This window comes from Pan paniscus, chromosome 7, assembly GCF_029289425.2.
Source record: "Pan paniscus chromosome 7, NHGRI_mPanPan1-v2.0_pri, whole genome shotgun sequence".
Taxonomy (NCBI): domain Eukaryota; kingdom Metazoa; phylum Chordata; class Mammalia; order Primates; family Hominidae; genus Pan; species Pan paniscus.
The window spans coordinates 147,377,116-147,398,749 of NC_073256.2; the positions used below are offsets into that span (position 1 = coordinate 147,377,116).

The following is a 21,634-nucleotide window of genomic DNA, read 5'->3' on the forward strand; positions in this document are numbered from 1 at the left end:
CACACATAGTCCAGAAATGTGACCTCACTCCCTAGCTCCTGCTCCACTCGCCACCATCAACCTGCTGGCCTGTCATTCATGGTGTCTGGTGACTCTCCCTGCCATCCCATTCCAAACCCCTCAGAAAAGCTTATCCAATTCCTGAGTGAAAAGAATGGGCCTAGAAGGGCTGAGTTTAAGTTAACCCAAAGAAATAAACCCAAACTCCTTCATTCTCCAAGCTGCTCCGGCCTCAGGGACATGTGTGGGGTGACTGTGGGGCACACACTATCATTCCCCACGTGGATCCATCACGGGGCCTAGCACACAGGAGGTGCACACTCAGTGACTGTTCTGTTGTTGAATGGCAGGATGAATCTCACTCCTCCCTCAAGACCTGAAAACTTGAGAGTTATGAAAGCATGTTTAGGAATGACTGTAAAATACCACTTTTCAGAAAACACAGAAATCTCCATTTGATTTTTTCATTTACAAGCCTGTTTGATCTGTCTACACACTGGTTGGTCTCTCGTGTCCCAGAAGCAGAGGGCAAGACACAAAACCAGAGTTCAGGGGAGCAAAGCAGACATTTTAGGAAGTTATTGCCCAAGTTTCACTTCCACGTCGTCTTCTGCATTCTACTTCAACTCTGGTTTTGAGCAAAGCTGGGGCTGGTAAAGAAACTTCCCTTAGTCTACATGTTCCTCTCCCTGAGTCCCAGCACTGAGGCTCTGTAGACCAGGGACTCAAATTACTGAGCACTCACTGATGCTAGACCCTATGTCAGGCATATTCAGACATCTTCTGACCTAAGAGCCACAACAAGCTGGAAAACAGACACTGAGATGCCAAGAGAGGTTATGCAATGTGCAAAAGACTTCACAGTCAGGGAGTCGGGTCTGAATCAAAGATCTCCTTGGCTCCAAGGTCCTTGCTTCTCAACCTGCCACTGTCCTTTTTCAAAGGTGCCAACCACTAACATGGCAAAGTGTTTCATTTTTCATAAAGCCATCTGAGGAGTTCAAAAGCATCTTTTTTTTTTTTTTTTGAGACAGAGTTTCCCTCTTGTCACCCAGGCTGGAGTGCAATGGCACAATTTTGGCTCATTGCAACCTCTGCCTCCCAGGTTCAAGCAATTCTCCTGCCTCAGCCTCCCGAGTAGCTGGGATTACAGGTGCCAGCCAACACGCCCAGCTAATTTTTGTATTTTTAGTAGAGACAGGGTTTCACCATGTTGGCCAGGCTGGTCTTGAACTCCTGACCTCAGGTGATCCACCCGCCTCGGCCTTCCAAAGTGCTGGGATTACAGGTGTGAGCCACTGCGCCCGGCCCAAAAGCATCATGAAAAACTGTCCCCCTGCATTAAATTCAGATCCCATCTCTGCCAGAAGGATAGCCCTGGACAAATCATACAGCTCTCACCCACCTGTGACTATGCCCCATGGGAGAAGGACGTGTATGGAGGCTTTCTGCTAGACTATGCTAGATGCTTTGATACACATTATCCCACTCAATCCTCCAAACATTCCAGGGAAGCAGGTGATAGTAGCCCAGCTTCATCAATGACAATTCTGCTTCTGCAGTGGGATGTGATTTGCCCAAGGTCATGCAGCGCTGAGAAGCAGGCCCAGGGCTCCATCAGCCCTGCCATGCAATAGGCTTTGTTGAGTGCGCACTGGATGTAAATTCCAAAGAGCTTAAAGCGGCCAGACAGAGCCAGTGACAGGAGACTCTATTAGGCAGATGAGGAAAGAATGGAGCTTTTCTTCCTCCTACCACCCAAGCCTTTCCCATCCTTAACTCCTCTGCACAACGGGGCCCTCACTGTCCTTCCCCCACCTTCTTATCAAAGGATGCTGGTGCCGGGAGGGGGAAAAGACAGAAAGAGGATTAGTCTCTGGCATGGTTTATGTTGATTTCAAAGCTGTCGCTTTTCCCACGTTGGGCCTTCTTTTTCACTGTGGATTTAAGTGCCTAGTCCCCTGCTGAAGGAAGGTCAACGGCAGAGGTACATTTTGAACTAGGGAAAGTCCTCAGCATCCTCCTGCTCTCACAGCCTTACTGCTAAACACAGCAGTGGATGCAGAGGGTGGCACTGTGGAGCGGTGAACAAAAACCAGGCTCAGGAGCCAGAGGCCTAGGTTCCAGTCCTGACTGTGCCTCTTGGTCAAGATGCTTCCCCCCAGGAGGTCCCAGTTCCCTTGTGTGTTAAAATTAGAGTACTGGATGCTTAGGCCTGAAACTCTGAGTATGGGGTTTCTGCTCAGTCCTTCAGCTCACACTGCCTCTCCTCCCCCGCTCCCTGAAGGCAGCCCCATCTCAATGGCTCACAGCATCTAGGCCCTCCTGGGCTTATTCAGCACCTGCTGGCAGACAGGTGGTCTCTCTCCCACCCCCTCCTGCTCCCACTGTCACCTGTCCTGAGGTCCATCCTAGGCCTTCGTCACTTTGTCATATGTGTTTTCGCATGCCTGCCTCCTCCACTAAGCTACCTTGGGAACCTCCAGGGTCATGTAGAGATTTGCACCATCAGCATCAGCCTGGCTCCTGAATGAATGAAGGGGAGAGGGTCAGGTTGGATGATCTCCCAGCCCACTGCACTCAAAGTATGGTCTACAATCCAGAGGCATCACATCATGTGCAAAAGTGTTCAAAATGCAGCATCTCAGCCCCAGCCCCTGCTCAGAACCTCCAAGGCAATCCCCACGTGATGCACAGCACACTCAAGTTTGGAAAGTTCTCTTCCAACTCCTCCCTCCCTTGCTTCTACCACCTAGAAGCCTCCAGAACTATGGGCCTTAGCAGGTCTCACTAAAACACAGCCCATCATTAACCAAAAGGGATCTGCCTTAGGAACCTTCTAGAAACCCGCCACTGACTCTCACAAGCAGAATCTGAAATGTGTGCTCCCCAGGGGGACTCCTGGCACACATTACTCAGTGGCCCTCTCCGACCCTCAAGGAAGCCCAGGAAGCTTTCAAGAACACTGAGGTGGCCAGGCGCAATGGCTCACGCCTGTAATCCCAGCACATTGGGAGGCTGAGGTGGGTGGATCACCTGAGGTCAGGAGTTTGAGACCGGCCTGGCCAATATGGAGAAACCCTGTCTCTACTAAAAATACAAAAATTAGCCTGGTGTGGTGGTACGCGCCTGTAATCCCAGCTACTCGGGAGGCTGGGGCAGGAGAATCACTTGAACCCGGGGGGCAGAGGTTGCAGTGAGCCGAGATCATGCCATTGCACTCTAACCTGGGCAACAAAGCAAGACTCCATCTCAAAAAATAAAAATTAGGCCGGGCATGGTGGCTCATGCCTGTAATCCCAGCACGTTGGGAGGCCGAGGCGGGCAGATCACAAGGTCAGCAGATTGAGACCATCCTAGCAAACACGGTGAAACCCCATCTCTACTAAAAATACAAAAAAAAAAAAAAGAAAGAAATTAGCCAGGCATGGTGGCGGGTGCCTGTAGTCCCAGCTACTCGGGAGGCTGAGGCAGAAGAATGGCGTGAACCCGGGAGGCGGAGCTTGCAGTGAGCCGAGATCGCACCACTGCACTCCAGTATGGGCGACAGAGCGAGACTCCGTCTCAAAAATAAAAATAAAAATAAAAATAATTTAAAAAAAAAAAAGAACGCTGAGGCCTGGCAGAGTCAGACAGACTGGCTGCCCACTCACCCACACGGATCCCATGTCCACGTTCAGAAAGCTCTCTTCCCTCATTTCTCTACTCTTGACATTTATTCAGCTTGTAAAGAAAAGGATCCTTTCCAAAACACATCTTCAGTTTTTTAATAAACCCCGCAATTCCTTTAATGATTTCAGATTATCTTAAATATTTATAAAAATCACTCTCAGCAACACTTCTTTAAGCAAACCTCCTCATCAACTTCGATTATTTATATATTTATGAACATGATGTTCAAGGAGCAGATGGCAGCTAGTAAGTCCTCCAAAAGAAGGAAAAAAAAAATCAGTGGGACAGAATGTAAGCTCCATGACTCGTCCATTTACTCTTCTCGACAAGCTCTGGTACAATTATCTTTCCATTCAGCGGAAGCGCCACACAAAAGTCCACAATTGGTTTAAAATAGCACACTTGGACTTCATAAAGCTTGGAGGCTCCAAGTTTAATCCAGGAATGACCTGCCAGCCAAGGGCTCTATTCCCAAAGGAAACTGAAGCTCTGTCAGGGGAGGGCAAGACATTGGATGCGGGGACAGATGATGGGACCGGGGAGGGACAGAAAGAGCACCAGGGGCTGAGGGAAGAAACAGACATTGCTGAGCACCTACTAGGTGCCATGCTCTCTGCTGGGCACTTTCCATACAACCTCTGGGTTGATCGTCACAGCAACACTTCCAGGTGGCGACTGTTAGTCCTCATTTGAAAGACGAAGAGAAAGACAAAGAGAAAGGAAGTATCCTGGCCAAGGGCACAGAGCTAGTGAGTGGCAGAGCCAGGATGTGAACCCAGGCTGTAGGGCCCCAAAACCTTCACTGCCTCTAGAAAGAGAAAAGGAGGAGAGGAAAAAAAAAATATTGCTCTTAACCTCATGCATCCTAGGCTAACAAAGTTGCCTTTCTTTCAGCCTGGTGAGGCCAATCACCCATTTTAAGACTATCAAAGACTTAATTGCCAAAGTTCTACTGAAGCAAAAGGACCTGATCCATCTGAGAGCCCAGAGAAGGATGAAAAACAAGATCACAAGGCATCCGTCTTCAACACGCCTTTATCAAGTATCCCCTTTAGGGAAGAGAAAAAAAATCAGTCCTTCACTCCTCCCACCCGAATTTCTTTCTTTCAAGAAGCTCCAATTCAAGCTAAAACAGAGAGATGAATCTGGGCTTTGAGACGCCTATACGCTTGCTGAGCAAACAGTGATTATTACTGTTGTTGATGATGATAACAATAATCATGGATGGTGATCACTATTATACGGGGTGTGCAATGGGAACAGGGGCCTATGCTAAGGACTTTGCTTATGTTACTGCCAGGAGCAACACATCCCCGTGACACATGCGCCCATTTTACAGATGAGAACACTGAGGCTCCAAGAAGGCAACAAACTTGGTTCCATGCACACGAGCAGTGAGAAAGAAAACCAAGGCATGAATTTGGATCTTACTCTCTTACTCAGGAGCCCCGGGAGACCAACGGGGATTCTTTTGCCTGTTTAGAGATGAGGAAAAGAGGGGGCCGAGAGTGTAGTGACCTCTAGAAGGCTGCACAGCCAAGAGATAGTGAAGGTGTATCTGATAAAATTCATACTTAAAATCTGAATTTTCAGCTATACAACACTTCCTTTACAATGCTCAGTGGTGGACGATTTCGCTGAAGACAGCCAAGTCCCAGACCGCCAAAGCCACATGAATCGTGGTCTCTTCAATTAACGAGATGGCAGTAATGCTGAGCACGGGTGAGGCCACAACCTCCTGGCACCCGCGTCCCTCGGGCGTCCTTCCTGTTCTTCCTGTGCATGGGTCTCTGGATCCTGATATAAGAGCTGTCAGGGACCAGGATTCCACATAGGGAGGAACCACGGGACAACCATTTCAAGGTCAACTGCAGGCCAGTGCGCTGACCTTGAGATGGAAAAAGAATGTACATCCTCAAAGAGCAAAGGGGAACCCATCATTCTTCTGCCCATTCTGTCAAAAGACACGTACTGTTTCCTGCATGGGCCAGGCAGCAAGTCAGGTGCCAGAGGAAGCACAAAGACCACTCAGCGTCTGCAAGAAGAAAAGTGAGCTCTGCAGGCTGAAGACTTAGGCGAGGACCCTCAATCTACCCCTTCCTGACTGAAGGTCTTGGGCCAAGTCCTGCACTCTCTCTAAGTCTCAGGAAAACGAGAACCCTAGCTCTCCTTTACAGGTAACCCTGGCCACTCCACAGTTCAGTCATTAAAAATGAATCTGGGCCGGGCACAGTGGCTCACACCTGTAATCCCAGCATTTTGGGAGGCTAAGGCAGGGAGGATCCCTTGAGCCCAGGAGTTCGGGCAACATAGAGAGACCCCATCTCTACAAAACATTAAAAAATTAGTTGGGCATGGTGGTGCACACCCGTGGTCCCAGCTACTTGGGAGGCTGAGGTAGGAGGATGGCTTGAGCCTGAGAGGTCAAGGCTGCAGTAAGACATGATCACGCTACTTCTGCACTACTTCAACCTCAGCAATGCGTGAGACCCTGTCAAAACACAAACAAAATGAATCTGCACAAGCTCAAACTGCAGCACGCTGCTGCACAGAAGGGTCTGCGCTGTCTCTTAAAAATAATAGTAGCACTTACGGGGGTCGGGAGTTGGGGGACCCACATAGCTAAGGATCCTAAGAGAGGCACACAGAAGACTTTGGGAGCTGAGAAAGGAGAAGGGGTGGCTGTCAGAGACAGCAAAATTACTTGAAAATCTCCCAAAGTGAAGGGCAGAAACATATATCGGCCTTTATCTGAAAACCATTTCCAAGTCTCCCTGTGCTGGAACCCACTTCAGCCTCCTGCATCACACACTCTGCCCTTCTCCGTGCTGTGAGCCCAGCAAGGATCTAGAGTGCAAATTCCAATGTGCCTCCTCAGGAAGAAAACTCAGGCCAGCTGACCACTTCTGCATGCCGACCAAGGTAGAAAAGTCACCTCTTCCGGGCTTCCCCCAGATTACAGGAACCCCAGGCCTGGGAAACCATCCCAGCCGTTAGCCCTGGCTCAGTCTTGGCTGTTGGCCTCAGCCAGTCACCTGGCGGTGGCAATCAAAATGACGCCTTCTTTTTATTTTTCCCCCAGTGCAATCTTCCAAGAATGGGAGAGTCTCAAAGTCAGAGTTTAAGCCCTTTTTCACAAGGGAGTCAGTATTTTCGCAAGATGGTCTTCCTCAGAGAGGGGAGGAGTCCATCCAACCCAGATAGCAAAATTGCTCCCTGGGGATCCTGGATGGATGTTACAGGGCAAGGAAGCCAAAATGTGGAAGCACACCGACTCACCTCTCAAAATTCACCACCCACTCGTTCATCTCACAATTATCTATGGGGTGCTTCCCACGTGCTCCAACGCACCCTTTCTAGGTGCTGGGGATGCAGAAATTCAAGGTGACTGGCAATGACACTTTCTATCACTGCGCCCCCTCCAGGCCAGGAAATCTACGCTCGTTTTCTCAAGGCCCCACTCGCAGCAGCCCATTTCACAGACGGGACCCTAAGACTCAGAGAGGGTAAGCGACTTGCCCAAGGTCACACAGCTAGTAAGCGGCAGGGCCAGGAATTAAACATAGCTGCAAAGTGCACGTGACACTCCCCCGCAGCCCCAGCTCTATCCCTCGGCACCCCTCCACCTCTTGCAGCAGGGTGGGTGGCAAAGGCACACCCCAAGTAGCTCCAGCATGGTAAGACCTCGATTCCTCCTTCGTTCCACTCCTGACACAGGACACAGGTCTCAAAGGACACACAGGTTTCTCCCACCCCCAGTGTGTGTGTACACAGCCCCAGGAAAGCCCTGCATGCTGCAAGGGCACCCACCCGCTAACACTGAACTTTCATTTAAAAAGAAAGATAATGAAAAGATAAAAGGCGAAGAGGAAGTGCTCTTTAAACACAGGCGGGTGGCTACCCCAGGAGGAAGTCTTGAGGCCAGTGGAGATTTTGTTCACCCCCTCTAGTTCCTCAAATCGAATGCGACTGGTCTTCCAAGCCCCTGATGGGAGGTGGCCGGGGGCCAGCGCTGCTCTCGGGGTCAGTCCCCGCACCGACACCCGGCTCGCAGGAAGGGTCTGCCCGTGACCAGCCACCCCGACCCGAGCGCCCCCTGCCTCGAGGCGCACAAGGCGCCGGGAGGCTCCGCAGCTGGGTGGACCCGGGCGGCGGCCCCGCTGCGCGCACCCCTCGCGTCCGCCCGCCGCCCCCCGCGCACTCGAGGCGCCTCCCCCGGGACCCCCGCGCCCGCCGGCCCAGACGCCCCCACCACGGCGGCGCCCCCTGTCCACCCGCCGCAGCGCCCGGCCCGGCGGCCCGGATGGTACCTCCGCCTCTCCCCGCACCCAGCACGCACGCGCCCCGCACCCCGCGCCCTCTCCGGGGGCAAATCGGCTCCAGGGGCGCGCGCGCGGGCCGGCCGGGCGGCGGCGCCTTCAGAGCCCCGGCACGTACCTGGCGGCCCGGGCGGGCGAGGGGAGCGCGGCGCGGGAGCGCAGGAGCCTCGGAGCCTCCGGTGCCGCCGCCGCCGCCGTTTCCGGGTTGGCGGGGCTCACGTCACCGCCACAGGTTTGCGAACTGCCCCCGCCGCGGCGGCAGCAGCAGCAGCAGCAGCAGCCCGGGCGAGTGCCAGGCGAGAAATAACTATAAAAGGAAGAGGAGCGGCGAGGAGGAAGAGGAAGCGCTGTTTACCTTCGAGAAGCCGAGCCGCCGGCGCTCGCACAAAAGGAGGACGCTCGCCTCGCGACGCGCCTCCCCCCGCGCCCAGTCCCCGCCGCATCGCGGGGCCCCGGCGTCAGCGCGCGCCGCGCCCCGGGACCGCCCCGCGCCGGCCCCCACCCCAGAACCCCGCGCCCGCCTGGCCCGTGTCCTCCCGAGCCGGGGCGCCACGGGCCCGGGACGGTGGTGACCTTGGGCAAGTCACCGCGGGGCGCGCTGCGGTTGGGGGTCATCGCCCTCATTGTGCGAGGAGGAAACCTGGCCCTGAGAGGAGCAAGAGTGACCCCCAAGGTCACGGCCTGTCAGGCAGGGCTTGGACTCGAACCCCGGTCTCCAGACCTTCAGGCCGGCCAGGTTCCCATCCCTGGGTCGCTTCCCCCTCACCTGGACTTCAGGAATGGTGACAGCCCCTGCCTGGCTCACCTCGCAGCGGGGTCAGTGAGAGGAATGCTGTCCACGCACCCATTCAGCCCTCCCGCAGATACTTACTGGGCCTACTAAGTGCCCGGGTTGTTCTAGGCCCTGGAGCTGCAGCTGCGAACCAAAACAAAATCCCTGCCCGGGAGGGGCAGCGGGGACAGGCCGTAAATATCTGATGGTGCTAAGCGCTGTGCCAGAGGAAAAATAAAGCGGGGTGAGGGGAGGGTGCGCGCTGTCGGTGCTACCCTAAGCGGTTCTCCAAGGACTTTAAATTTAGTACAGAAATTCCCACATAAAAAGCTCCTCGCCGTAATTCCAGTTTCAGGTATTATGGGAGACCTCATCTTTCCCCTGATCTAGAATGGAAAATACTGTGTTTTTCTCCCTGTAACAGGACATGCCTAGGAAACTGATACTCTCCTTCCCTCTGCCTTGCTCCCCTGGCCCAGAAGCCCATCCTATCATTATCTTGACATTCAACCAGAAATTTCTCGGGAAGATAGACAACATTCTCTCAAGTATCTTTCTGCTGTCCTCTAGCAGGGTATCAAAAGGGTTACATCAAAGGCTTCCATTGTCTTTCCACCTCCACCTCCAGCTATACGGGGGTTGGGGTGTGCTCACATCATACTCAGTGCTGAGTTACCTGATTAGGAGCCAGTTGTTCCATTTCTTTTCTTTTTTCTTTTTTCTTTTTTTTTTTTTTTTTGTCTAAGACAGGATTTTGCTCTGTTTCCCAGGCTAGGTAGCGCAGTGATGCGATAGCTCACTGCAGCCTCAAATTCCTGGGCTCAAGCGATCCTCCCACCTCAGCCTCCCAAGTTGCTGGGACCACGGGTATGCACCACCATGCTCAGCTAATTTTTATAGATTTTTGTAGAGGTGGGTCTCCCTGTGTTGCCCTGGCTGGCCTGTTTCTCCTGGGCTCAAGGGATCCTCCCTGCCTCCGCCTCCCAAAGTGTGGGGATTACAGGCATAAACCACCACACCCAGCCCGCCAATTATTTAACAAAGGTGCCTTGCGCCTTCTCTTGGCCAGGCCCAGTTCTCGGAGCTGGGGACGCTGAGATGGTGCCATTTCAGCAGTACTCCCTGGACTGCTCTCTAAGCTTACCCGAGCGCCAGTGCCTTCATTCCTAAAGGAAGGGAACTAATGTCCACCTTGCTGTGGGGACTGAGAAGTAGGTGGGAAAACACTGGGTCCTGAACTATGACCTTCAGGAGAAGCAGGAAAAGGGTTTGGAAGCAGGCAGAGCTGAGCCGCTTATAAAATGAGCGTTAACAATTCTGAACATTTATAAAGTACTAAGCAGGTGCCAAGTGTGCGCAGGCCCATGAAGCAGGTTTATCATGGCCCAGTGTCATGCATTAAGATACTGCAGCTGGAAGAGAGATGAGATTTGCCCAAGGTCACACGGATTAGACAGCGGTGGAGCTGGGTATGTACCTAGATTGTCTGACTCCAGAGCCCAAGCACTTAGCCACTCTCAGCCTCAGTTTGTTCATCTGTGAAATGGAATGGATAATAATGACTTCATTAGGTTATGGTGAGGGTTAAATGAAATAGCGAATATATAGAACCTCATATGGATAGGACCCAGGAGAAAGCAATCACCATTGTTGTTATTATTATCATAACTGTTACAATTTACCTTTTTTTTTTTTTTTTTTGAGGCAGGGTCTCACTTTGTCACCCAGGCTGGAATGCGGTGGCGCAATTTTGGCTCACTGCAATCTCTGCCTCCCGGGTTCAAGCAATTCTCGTGCGTCAGCCTCCCAAGTAGCTGGGATTACAGATGTGCACCACCACGCCTGGCTCATTTTTGTATTTTTAGTAGAGGTGGAGTTTCACCATGTTGGCCAGGCTGGTCTCGAACTCCCGACCTCAGGCGATCCGCCCACCTCAGCCTCCCAAAAACCACACCCAGCCTAATTTTTGTATTGTTCTGTGATGACAAGATTTTGCCATGTTGCCCAGGCTGGTCTCAAACTCCTGAGCTCAAGCGTTCCACCCCACCTCAGCCTCCCAAAGTGCTAGGATTACAGGCTCAAGCCACTGCGCCTGGCCTACCATAATAATTGTTAAAGGCATGAGGTAAGGAACTTTCAGGCAAGCTTGGGATCTGTAAATAGTTTGATGTGAGCGTAACATGGAATGCAAATTTGGGGGTCCAGGAAGCAGGGAAGAATAGGTGAAGGTGAGGGCAGGGCTTGGATGCCTGCTAGCCTGCACTCCACTGAATTCTGAAATATGTGGGATGGAGAGTCTAACTCTGATGTGTGTGTCTCAGAGGAGAAAGTCTCCATTCACTGGATACAGTGAGGCTGAGAGCACGAGCCTAGGCTTACTCTGATCCTGATAGGTTTGACCAATTCAAGCCATTGGGAACCTGGGAATAATACCCGGGGAAACCTCTGGCAATTCTGTAGTGACTGCTCTGTTTCCCCGGGATGTCAACCCTGACAATGGTAGGCAGAAGTCCAGCATCCTACAGAGAGCACTGTCTTTGGAGTTGGGAAAGCCTGCCTGCCATTTTCAGCTATGCAATTCTGGGCAAGTCATTTAACCTCTGACTTCTTGAATGTGCTTATCTGTAAAGTGGGATAATAACATTATCTTCTGTTGTTGAGAGGACTATGTAAGAAAATGAGTTTTTCATGCTTTATAACTGGAAAGCAGCATGCACATTTTACTTTCAACATTAGAATCTGGTGCTTTCATTGGCCAAGCAAAGAATCTTGAAAAACCAAGATTTTAAAAATTAAAAATTAAAAAAGAAGGCTGTGCTTTCATAGCACACGTGGTCCACACATCTTTCAAGCAAAAAAAAAAAAATAGGTATTTCCTTCATATATGCAAAAGCCCCTCAAAAATATTCCTCCAAAATGCATTTCCCTGCTGAGCATTTGCAAGAGTGCTATTATGTACAAAAGGTAACAGAAGGTAAAGTCGGGAGACACAGAGACTCAGTTTTTGTCCTGCTGTTAGTATTTTGCAATTAAGCCCACTCCATATCCCATCGTGATAAAAGCAAACTCAGCGGCATTAGTCTCCTCACACCTGCTTTTCAGTCTCCTCACACCTCTGGCCATTGGGAACCGAAAGGGAAAACTACGCCCAAGCTCACTAGGGAATGCCGTCCTGGCACTGGAGCACAGCCCTCGGAAGATGCTTCAGAGGCTCAGCTAGCCCCTTTAGGCTGGGAATCCCACTCAGTGAGGTGGAATGACTTCCCGGGACACACAGAGCTAACCCTCAAGTTGGAACAGGGTCTTTACCGGGAGATGCAGAGCCTCGGGCTTCAAAGGCTGTGATAAGTGATTGTTTCCTGGGGCTGGGAGGAGGGGAGAATGGGGCGTAACTGCTTAATGGATATAGGGTTTCTTTTGGGGGTGACGAAAATATTTTGGAATTAAATCAAGTGTGGTAGTTGCACATTAGTGAATATACCACATGCCACCCAATTGTTCACTTTAAAATGGTTAGCTATGTGTCATATGAATTTCACCTGAATTTTAGGGAAAGAATAACTTGACGGATAAAAAGCTAGTGAGCAGAACCTTAAGTATATTTTCAGTATTTCAGTATATCCACAATAGCATTGCAGAAATGAACCAATATGTCAGAATCATAGCAACAGAGTGCGGTAACTAAGAGCAGCCGGTTTATGTAACTAATCCTTTCACAATGGAAAGTAAAAGGATTTAGTATTGAATAATGTAGTTTGAATATTATTGTTATTATTATAACTTAATTGGTGCTTTTTGTGTTTTTTTGAGGGTTTTTTGTTTGTTTGTTTTTCGGTAGAGACGGCGTTCCAATATGTTGCCCAGGCTAGTCTCGAACTCCTGACCTCAAGCAATCCTCCTGCCTCAGACTCCTAAAGTGGGATTACAGGCATGAGCCACCACAGCCCGCTCATTAATTTGTGTTTCTGAAGAAGAGTGTAACATAGTGGAAAAACCAGGCTCAATTTAGAGAGAGCTGAATTCAACTCCTGCCTTTAGTTCCTATTGGCTGCAGGGGCTTGGAAAACTACTGAGCCTCTCTACGCGTTGCGTTTCCTCATCAGGCAAAATGGGGGCGGAGATGCTGCGTCACCGTCATCTCAGGACTGTGGTGGGGACTGGGTGGGACAGCATAGGTGACATTCACCCGGAAGGTGCCTCATCAGTGGCAGCTATTGTTATTGTTGTCATTGTCGCCATCGTTGTTGTTACTATACGGTATAGAAAATCTTTCAGAACATGGACCCGTGGGGAAAACCGGGTACATCTTAGTCCATTAGGGCTTCTGCGACAAAGCACCACAGACTGCGTGGCTTATAAACGACAGAAGTTTCTTTCTTGCAGTTCTGGAGTCTGGAAGTCCAAGATCAGGGTGCCAGCATGGTCAGATTCTGGTGGGGGTCCTCTTCCCAGCTGCAGATTTCTGCCTCCTCGCTGCATCCTCAAGTAGTGGAAGGGCCAGAGGAGCTCTCGGGGGTCTCTTTTACAAGGACACTTGTGCACTCATGAGGCCCCCACCCCGATGACCTAATCACCTCCCAAAGGCCCCACCTCCTAATACCATCACATTGCGGGGTTAGGATTTCAACTTACAAATTGTGGGGGGACACATTCAGTTCATCTCAGGGTAATTTTAGAAATTGCTGCCTACAGCCTAGTTCCAAGTCAGGAACTGTACAGGCTACAGTTACTGATGGGACACAGAACGTTTCCGAGAGGTATTTTCCCCCCGCCCGTTCTGGCACAGAGCACACACAGTAGATGGTGGTGACATGGCTGAAGCAGGTGCAGCAACCTCCTCTCCCTGTCAGCTCCTCAAGGCCCCTGTGGACACGAGCTGAGAAGAGGATGCCTGTCATGTTACTGGCACTTTACAAGGTGACAGCTACTATTAAGAGCAAGAAAGCAAACAGAAACACCGCCAACTCCCTGGGATGGCTCAGTGGGAGAGCCCCTAGCCCTTCATACTCCACCAAGAGCCTTAAATCCTCAAGAAAAGCTGCGAAACATGATTTGTCTTGGAGACACTGCTGTTAAGTGCTTAACTTTTTGGGGGGGACAGTCTGACTCTGTCACCCAGGCTGGGTGCAGTGGCAAAATAAATGGGTCACTGTAACCTCTGCCTCTTGGACTCAAGCCATCTTCCCACCTCAGTCTCCCAAGTAACTGGGGTTACAGGCACACTCCACCACACCCGGCTAATTTTTGTATTTTTGTAGAGACAGGGTTTCATCATGTTGCCCATGCTGGTCTCAAACTCATGAGCTCAAGCAATCCACCTGCCTCAGCCTCCCAAAGTGCTGGGATTACAAGCGTGAGCCGCCACACCCAGCCTGTTGAATGGTTACTTACAGAGAGAAGAATTGCATAACTAGGTTAACTTTCATTGTCCAGATAAACTCACTTTTGGAGGTGGGGGGTACCTTATTCCCCATCGAGGTGTTGCTGGCATCCTGTGTCAGTGATGCTGAATGAGACATCAAATGGCCCTATGTGATAAGAGATAAGAGTTGTCTCCCTCTGATCACAGTGAAATAAAACCACCCCCTCCCTACACTTAATATGAATAATTTCTCTAAGCATAAAACATCTCTCTATCCTGGTCCACAAGCATAGGCGTGTGCATACACACATGCACGCACGCCCACGTGCATACTCACACAGGAAGAGGACAATGTTTATGTGAGTTATTTTTTCTAATTCTGAAAGTAACCCATGTTAATCATAGAAAAATCAAGAGAGGGAGCTGGGCGTGGTGGCTCACGCCTGTAATCTCAGCACTTTGGGAGGATGAGTTGGGCAGATTGCTTGAGCTCGGAGTTTGAGACCAAACTGGGCAACATAGTGAAACTCCGTCTCTACAAAAACACAACAAAAACTTAGTCGGGCATGGTGGCAGGCACCTCAGAATCGCCTGCAACTGGGAAGCAGAGGCTGCACTGAGCCAAGATCACACCACTGCACTCCAGCCTGGACGACAGAACAAGACACTGTCTCAAAAAAACAAAAAACAAAAAAAACAGAAAGAAAGAAAGGAAGAAAAGGAAGGAAGGGAAGGAAGGAAGAAAGAAAAGAAAGAAAACAGAGGAAGGAAGCAAAACTCACCCATAATGCTCCAGGGCCAGGCATTCTTTCTTAACATTTCACTTATTATCTCCTGGTATTTGGGGAATGCATTTCAACACAGTTGCCATCACACTGTGTACATATGTCGAATCCCACGGTTTGATTCACATATAGGTGAGGATGTTAATCTGACATTTTTTTTGTTTGTTTGTTGGTTTTTGAGATGGAGTCTCACTCTGTCACCCAGGCTAGAGTGCAGTGGTACGATCTCGGCCCACTGCAACCTCCGCCTCCCAGGTTCAAGCAATTCCCCTGCCTCAGCCTCCAGAGTAGCTGGGACTACAGGCGCCCGCCACCACACCCGGCTAATTTTTTGTATTTTTAGTAGAGATGGGGTTTCACCGTGCTGGCCAGGCTGGTCTCAAACTCCTGACCTTGTGATCCACCCGCCTCGTCCTCCCAAAGTACTGGGATTACAGGCGTGAGCCACCGCGCCCGGCCTTATGTTTTTTAAATAGTACACTGCAAGGCCACTGGCAGCCCAAAACCCAGGCAGGGAAGAAGAGTGTGAGAGAGAAATTGCTGTTTTCCTCTTCAGGGTAATTTCCTCCAGGGCTGACACTATCTTATTCAGACCTTAGTCCTGTACCAGAAACAGAGATGCTAAGTCAAAGTTTCATACATTCATGAATAGGTGGATGAATGGGGAAAGGATACAATGTCAATGATAAAAGGGCCACCAACCTTGCCCGACAGGTCCAGCCACAGGTCTCCTCTGCAGGCTCTCACCCTTCGTGCAGAGAAATCTGCCTGGTTGAGGGTTTAATTTTGCAATCACCTCATTCTAGAGCCCAGTCAGAAGGTGCCAAAGTCAGTGCTTCTCAAACTCCGATGCATAAGAATCACCCAGGGGCCAGGCCTGGTGGTTCATGCCTGTAATGCCAGCACTTTGGGAGGCCGAGGCGGGTGGATCACCTGAGGCCAGGAGTTCGAGACCAGCCTGGCCAACATAGTGAAACCCTGTTTCTACCAAGAATACAAAAATTAGCCGGGCGTGGTGGCACATGCCTGTAATCCCAGCTACTTGGGAGGCTGAGGGAAGAGAATCACTTGAACCTGGGCAGTGGAGGTTGCAGTGAGACACGATTGTGCCACTGCACTCCAACCTGGGCAGCAGAGTGAGACTCCATCGCAAAACAAAACAAAAAAACACCCAGGGAGCGATCATAGAATCTCCAGGAAAAAGTGGAGACTCTATGGCACAGATTGGTTACTAGCTCTGGCGTGGGGCTCGGAGAGCTGCCTTTCCTATGGATTCTCCACCGCCCCCCACCACCACCCTGCCCCCCAACCCCAGCCCCCCACCCCCCCAACCCCCACCCCCGCCACCCCCCCACCCCCGCCGCCACCACCCCGCCCCGCCCCCAAGCTGATGGTGGTTTCTGCTTTGAGAAATTCTGGCCTGGAGACTGTCTATGATCCGAGTAAAGCTGGAACTTGTCATTGTTGTTTATTGAGCCATCAGCAAGGATTTGGTAAGCCTGCAACCTGCCTCAGTTGGGCTGATAAAAATAGTGTGTGCAATTGACTTGCCAGGAGTTCCCCATCTCACTGGGGAGAGAAATGCTGGTGGAAAATAAGAGTGAGGAGCTAAGTTTTGCAGCAACCTCAGGAGCGCTCCTGCAATCTCCTGCAACCCTCAGGAGAGCTTAAGAACAGGAAGCTGCCCACAGACCTATTGCATCCCAAGGAGGGTGGGGGAGAACCAATATTGTGGTTTTTGTTTTTTTGTTTGTTTGTTTTTTGAGACAGAGTCTGGCCCTGTCACCCAGGCTGGAGTGCAGTGGCACCATCTCGGCTCACTGCAATCTCCACCTCCTGGGTTCAAGTGATTCTCCTGCTTCAGCCTCCTGAGTAGCTGGGATTACAAGCGTGAGTGTGGCCTGGCTAATTTTTGTATTTTTAGTAGAGACTGTTTCGGCATGTTGGCCAGGCTGGTTTTGAACTCCTGACCTCAGGTGATCCACCAGCCTCAGCCTCCCAAAGTGCTGGGATTACAGGCATGAGCCACCACGCCTGAGAACCAATATTTAGCAAGCATCTATCATAGGGACAGAAACTGGCTACTAAAGAGAAAAAGGGCCCATAAGTGGTTTTCTTTTTGCCAACACAGTGCTGGGAAGTTTGGAACATCTGAATACATTAGGGCACATATTCTTCAACTGTATGAGGCTCCCAGACTCCCTATGTTATTACATGAAATCCCCATCTGCTTGGGCTTCCTGTTGGTACCTCAAGCACTGACATTCAACTTCAAGTTGAACATGTTCAAAGCCAAACGGAAGAGTCAGAATTGGAACCCTGGTCTGTCTGATGCTAAAGCCCTGTTTCTTGCAACTTTGCCATGTTGCTTCTTGAAGAGAAGGGATGAAGGTATAAATAATGTTTTGTTAGATGGGGAAGATTCCAGGCTGGGTAAAGTTGAAATAACCCCAAACTCAGTGCCATTTATCATGGTTCTGTCTATGCCAGGTACTGAGTGCCTACCAGGGATCATTTGGGTTTTTTTGTATTTTCTTTGAGATGAAGTCTTGCTCTGTCACACAGGCTGGAGTGTAGTGGCATGAGCTCAGCTCACTGCAACCTCCACCTCCCGGGTTCAAGCAACGCTCCTGCCTCAGCCTCCCAAGTAGCTGGGATTACAGGCACCTGCCACCACGCCCAGCTAATTTTTGTATTTTTAGTAGAGACAGGGTTTCACCATGCTGGCCAGGCTGCTCTCGAACACCTGACCTTAGGTGATCTGCCCACTTTGGCCTCCAAAAGTGCTGGGATTACAGGCATGAGCCACCGCACCTGACCACCAGGGATCATTTGTAATTCAGGCAAGGAGGTTTCATGAGTGAAGCAACAGATCAGGAGGGTTAAGTCCTCTGCTCAAGGTCACACAGCTAGTAAGGGGCAGAACTGGGCAGAACCCCCAAAATGTTAACTGTCCTAATTGCTTTGATTATTGAATTTAATCCTGTGGTGGGGCTCAGGACACACCACCCCAAAATATGACTGTAGGAGACCAGAATATGCCAACCCAAAATATACTTCTTTGGCGTATTTTGAGCTGGTTATTCTGAGAAACTGCAGACACAGGAGTAGCTCTGAAAAGCTGTCCTTTTGTAAAACAAATTTACATCTATGAAGGAAATCTACATTAGTCAAACTATCTGTATCAGGAAGCGGGCTGCTCCAGACAGCTTCTATTACCTGAGAGAATATTTTTAGAGATGAAATTGCGCTATGTTGCCCAAGCTGGAGTGCAGCGGCTACTCACAGGCACGATCATCATTCACTACTGTCTCAAACTTCTGGGCTCAGGAAGTCCTCCCGCTTTGGCCGCCCGAGTGGCTGGGACTACAGGCACATGCCACTGAGCCTGGCTACAGAGGCTGTTTATCTGTGTAACAAGACAACCTTATTCACCATACATTTCTTCCCATCACCCTCCCATAACTTGTGTCAAAGCCCCCTTGAGAAACCCCAAGCCCTAGTCCTTTCTGCAGCTCAGGATGCTATATAAGCTTCAGTCATCTGACCCTTCTTCGAGACTCACGTTTCGTGGGACTCCTGTGTGAATGCGTGTTAATTCAAACGATTTTTCTCCTGTTAGTCTGTCTTATGTCAATTTAGTTTGTAGCCCAGCCAAAGAACCTAGAAGGGTGGAAGGAAGCCATTTCGCTATCCCCTACACCTGATACAAGAGAATTAAAATCATATGTATCGAGCCGGGTGCAGGGGCTCATGCCTGAAGTCCCAGCATCTTGGGAGGCAGGGACCAGTGGATCACCTGAGGTTGGGCGTTTGAGACCAGCTTGGCCAACATGGCGAAACCTTGTCTCTCCTAAAAATACAAAAATAGCCTGGACCAGTGCATGCCTGTAGTCCCAACTACTTGGGATGCTGAGGCAGGAAAATCACTTGAACCCAGGAGGCAGAGGGCGGAGGTTGCAGTGGGCGGAGATTGCACCACTGCACTCCAACCTGGGTGACAGAGCGAGATTCCATCTCAAAAAAAAAAAAAAAAATCATATGCATTGAATAGCAAAGGCATTTGGTCCTATTCTCACAGCTAGAGAATGGTTCCATTGATATAGCTTTCGTTATACATATTGTTGTTAATGTCTGTGGACAACTAATCACATTTTGCAGTTTCCCCACATTCAACAAACAGCTTTGCTAGAAAGGTTTCAAAGGTTCATTCCAGGCTGGTCATGGTGGCTCATACCTATAATCCAACATTTTGGGAGGCCAAGGCAGGAAGATTGCTTGAACCCAGGAGTTCAAGACCAGCCTGGGCAACATCTCTACAAAAATAAAAAATTAGCCGAGTGTAGTGGCTCATGCCTGTGGCCCTAGCTACTCAGGAAGCTGAGGTTGAAGGATTGCTTGAGCCCCATAGGTGTAGGCTGCAGTGAACTATAATTGTACATCTGCACTCCAGCCTGGGTGACAGAGACCCTGTCTCAAAAAAAAAAAAGGGCCAGGCATGGTGGCTCACGCCTGTAATCCCAGCACTTTGGGAGGCTGAGGTGGGTGGATCACGAGGTCAGGAGATCAAGACCATCCTGGCTAACACGGTGAAACCCTGTCTCTACTAAAAAAAATACAAAAAATTAGCTGGGCATGGTGGTGGGTGCCTGTAGTCCCAGCTACTCAGGAGGCTGAGGCAGGAGAATGGCGTGAACCCAGGAGGCGGAGCTTGCAGTGAGCCGAGCCGAGATCATGCCACTGCACTCCAGCCTGGGCGACAGAGCAAGACTCCGTCTCAAAAAAAAAAAAAAAAAGGTTTCATTCCAGCTTCAGCCCCAGCTCCAGCATTCTGTGAGTTTGCCAGGGCAGCAAAACTCAACCACTATCAAGGCCAGGCAAGAAACATAAATGAGTGAGGTGTACCTAACTGCACGATAGGGAGCAGTGGGGACTGGGGCAAAAAGGCGTGACCCGTCTTTAGGCATATTCACATTCAAACCTTTACAAAACCCTGTGCTCATCACAGCAGGTTCCTGTCTGCAGGTTGCAAGCTTGCAACACTGAGAGCAGTGTCCTCAAAGCACAGTCCTTGGACCAGCAGCATCAACAGCATCTGGGAACTGCTTAGAAAAGCAAAACCTACAGACTCGGCAGACCCGGGGCTGGGACCCAGCAATCTGGGGTTTCACAAGCCTTCCAGGTGGTTCTAATGCAGCTGAAGTTCCAGCAACACCTGGGGAACTTCTACCACCTCCAATACAAGCTCAGGCTTCAGAAAGTCTTGAAGTTCTTCAAGTGCCTTTGTTGTTGTTGTCGTTGTCGTTGTGATGAAGTCTCGCTCTGTCGCCCAGGCTGGAGTGCAGTGGTGTGATCTCAGCTCACTGTAACCTCTGCCTCCCGTGTTCAAGCGATTCTCCTGCCTCAGCCTCCTGAGTAGCTGGGATTACAGGCACCCGCCACCACACCTGGCTAATTTTTGTATTTTTAGCAGAGATGGGGTTTCACCGTGTTAGCCAGGCTGGTCTCGAACTCCCGATCTCAGGTGATCCGCCCACTTCGGCCTCCCAAAGTGCTGGGATTACAGGCACGAGCCACCACACTCAGCCCATTTGCTCTTTTCTTCCATGTGGAAGAAGGTTCCCCAGCTCCCCAAGGATGTTCCCTGGCCACGCCACATCAAGACTGCCTGGTCTCCAGTTCTCCCTGAAATCCTAAATACCTGTTGAGTGGGTTTCATGTGTCCCTGCTTTGCTGCCTGCTTGATTTTCCATGGGACTGTGTTTCATAAGATTAGCACTTCCTACTCCTCAAAGGATTTCCACAGCCATTGTCTTCAGCGCTTTTGCCTAACAATCCCGTGATAGAGAGAAAGCAGCACCATTCCCTTCCATTTGCACACAAGGAAATTGAATCACAGAAAGGTTGAGTGCCTTCCAGAAGGCCACAGAGCAAGTTAGAGACAGATTTAGGACTAAAGCCCTCCAGTGCAGACCCTCAATCCTATGTTCTTTCTAACATGTGTATTATGAAATTAATTACATTTAATGCTTCTATCAACACTTTCGAGTTTTATTGCTATTCTCATTTTACAGATGAGAAAACTAAGTTTTCCCAGAACATGATCCCAGAGCCACTTACATCAGAACCCCCTGGAGTACCTGTTTAAAATACAGATTCCCAGCCAGGCATGGTGGCTCATGCCTGAAATTCCAGCACTTCGGGGAGGCCTAGGCGGGATCACTTGAAGTCAGAAAGACTTCCAGACCAGCCTGGCCAACATGGTGAAACCCCATCTCTACTAAAAATACAAAAATTAGCCAGGCATGATGGCATGCACCTGTAATCCCAGCTACTCAGGAGGCTGACGCACGAGAATTGCTTGAACCTGGGAGGAGGAGGTTGCAGTGAGCTGAGATTGAGCTACTGCATTCCAGCCTGGGTGACAGAGCAAGACTCTGCCTCAAAAAAAAAAAAAAAAAAAAGAAAGAAAAAGAAAAAAGAAAAAAAGTCACATTTAAGCAAGATTTCCTGAGTGCCCAGCACCTGGCTGAGTGCTTCACATACACGACATCATTTAACAGTAGGCACTGCTATTATTCCCATGTAACAAATGAAGACACTGAAACCCAGAGGGCCTAATGATTTTTCCAAGGGTTACAGCAGGCAAACAGATGCCTGAACGTGTGCTCTTCGCCACAATTTAATGCTGCCTTCCCCTACAAGTCTTTTTTTCTTTTTATTT

General features: G+C 50.1%; 1 protein-coding gene across 10 annotated transcripts in view; it reads right to left on the reverse strand.

Annotated features, from left to right (window-relative positions):
- Window positions 1-8,928, reverse strand: part of CYRIB (CYFIP related Rac1 interactor B) — a 175,980-nt gene extending 167,052 nt beyond the window's left edge. For 5 of the 10 annotated variants that reach the window (XM_034966588.3, XM_034966594.3, XM_034966582.3 and 2 more), the window contains exon 1: window positions 8,110-8,415. The gene's annotated coding sequence lies outside the window, so the exon portion shown is untranslated. Of the gene's footprint in view, window positions 1-8,109; window positions 8,441-8,862 lie in introns of those variants that run through there. The other 5 variants (XM_034966590.3, XM_034966595.3, XM_034966584.3 and 2 more) reach the window with 4 other exon arrangements.
- Between the last annotated feature and the right edge of the window lie 12,706 nt (window positions 8,929-21,634).